Source organism: Triticum dicoccoides, chromosome 5A, assembly GCF_002162155.2.
Source record: "Triticum dicoccoides isolate Atlit2015 ecotype Zavitan chromosome 5A, WEW_v2.0, whole genome shotgun sequence".
NCBI classification, from domain to species: Eukaryota; Viridiplantae; Streptophyta; class Magnoliopsida; order Poales; family Poaceae; genus Triticum; species Triticum dicoccoides.
Window position 1 is genome coordinate 341,519,858 of NC_041388.1, and position 2,692 is coordinate 341,522,549.

The following is a 2,692-nucleotide window of genomic DNA, read 5'->3' on the forward strand; positions in this document are numbered from 1 at the left end:
CCGGCCCATCCCGCGTCGTCCCCGTCCCCGTCGTCGCCGCCTCGTACGTCCCCTCGTCGTCGCCGCCCCGGCCCGTACGTCCCCGTCCCCGTCATCGCCGCCCCGTCCCTGTCCCCGTCTCGTCATCCCCGTCGTCGCCGCGCCCGTCGCCGTCCCCGTCGCCGCCCCCCGTCGCCTCTCGCCTCGCCGGTGAGCGCACACACACACACATACATTTTTTGTTTTTTAGTTATACAAATAGTTAGAAATTTTTCTGTTTTTTAGAAATTGTTAGAAATTTTTCTGTTTTTTAGAAATAGTTAGAAATGTTAGAATTGTTAGAATAGTTAGAAATGTTAGAATTGTTAGAAATGTTTCTATTTTTTAGTTATAGAAATAGTTATAAAAAAGTTAGAATTGTTAAAAAAAATTCTGTTTTTTAGAAATTGTTAGAAATTTTTCTGTTTTTTAGAAATAGTTAGAAATATTAGAATTGTTAGAATAGTTAGAAATATTAGAATTGTTAGAAATTTTTCTGTTTTTTAGTTATAGAAATAGTTATAAAAAAGTTAGAATTGTTAGAATTTTTTCTGTTTTTTAGTTATAGAAATAGTTATAAAAAAGTTAGAAATTTTTCTCTTTTTTAGTTCTAGAAATATTAGAAATGTTATAGAAATGTTAGTTATATAGAAATGTTAGAAATTTTAGTTATCAAAATCCAATCATTAAAAAAATGTTACTTTTTGCGGGCATATAGCTAGTATTTGTTCTCGACGATGCCCAGCCCGCATCCTCGTCGTCGACCCGTCCGCGACGACGTCCGACTGACCCATGTCCGGGACTGGGCTCCGCCGGGCTGGCACTGGGAGGTGCTGCCTGGAGGGGCGCGCCGTTTGATGAGGAACCCGGCCCCGGGTCCCGTCGTCGACCCTGATCTCATTTGGTGGCATTCGCGTGGGCCAGTTTCGGTGCGGAGGGAGCCGGCCCCGCCGGAGGTGGTACGTCGCCGTGTCAGGGAGGAGGACGAGCACGTTCATCGCTACATGGTTGCGTTAGAGGGCGGCAGGTTCTCCAATACCTGGCAGTTTCTTCAAGGATCTCACTTTAGCTATGATCCTGTGAGGGTTCCTTCTCTTTGGGTGTCCACCGCCCGCGCCGCAGGAACCGCGAGTGTCCTAGATTCTTCTGTAGTATTTGATCTTTATTAGCTACCTAGCCAGTGATGTACTCGATATATAATATTCAAGACTATGTATTCGAGATTATATATTATTCGAGACGATGTATTCGAGATTATATCTATTATTCGAGACGATGTATTCGAGATTATATCTATTATTCGAGACGATGTATTCGAGATTATATCTATTATTCAAGACGATGTATTCGAGATTATATCTATTATTCAAGACGATGTAATTTGAATACTAAATTGTTTTATATTTCTTTTGGCATAGTTAAATAAAAGCTATGGCAGACAATACCAACAGAGAGGGAGAACAGACCATGTTCGATATAATACGCGGGCCAGATGATGATCAGAATGAAGAAGATTATGACGGCTCCGAATTTCTAAACAACACCGGAGAGGGTGATATGATATTCGATCGCGACGACCGAATTGATGAAGTCATGAACTACGATTATGTTGGAGAGGTATATATATTTATATAAGCAGGCATCTGGTGATCATCACATGTTTTAAATGAGTTGAAGATATATTAATGAATCGATCTTTCTTCTTTCAGCCATCCGGATCGAGCAAATCTTCAGGCAACAGGACGAAACGAGGCCCGAACAAAAAGTTGAAGGAAGGCGTAAAGTATAATATCGAGGCAATCAAACCTAATGACGAACCATTAGCGCCTAAGAATATTGCGGACAAGTTCGTTCGTCAGTGCGCAGTTCTTGTGAAGGACCAACTCCCGATCTCCCTTCAAGAATGGATAAAGCCAGCAAAGCCACGTCCAGATCTTACTTTTGTCGACGACAGACAAAAAAGTCTGCTTTGGGATACTCTCATGGAACATTTCACCCTACCAGATCATTTCACAGAAGCAAATGTGCAGAAAGTCAATGACGCTGCTCTTAGGAAGATGGCGGTTGCATTCAAGAACCACAAGAATCGTGAATGGGACAAGTACGTCAAGGGAGGAAGGAAGACTTCAGTATTCGAGGGAGCACTAGAGAATCGAAGTGCTCATTGGGACAATTTCGTGAAATTCAAGGATTCAGAATTATCTAAGGAACGGTCAAGAATAAACAAGGCCAATGCCGCAAAAAAGGATAAGTTCCATAAGCTGGGGCCAGGTGTCGTGGTTCTAAGCCTGACAGTAGAGTGGGGGGTAGGTATGGAGAGGCAAGGTCCTAGCTATGAAGAGGTTGTAAACACAAGGGATGTACGAGTTCAGGCCCTTCTCGGAAGAAGTAATAGCCCTACGTCTCGAAGCCCGGAGGCGGTCGAGTGGATTATGAGTATATGAGTTACAAGGTGCCGAACCCTTCTGCCTGTGGAGGGGGGTGGCTTATATAGAGTGCGCCAGGACCCCAGCCAGCCCACGTAGGAGAGGATTTAAGGTGAGTTAAGTCTGGGGCGTTACTGGTAACGCCCCACATAAAGTGCCTTAACTATCATAAAGCCTACTTAATTACAGGCCGTTGCAGTGCAAAGTGCCTCTTGACCTCCTGGTGGTCGAGTGAGTCTTCGTGGTCG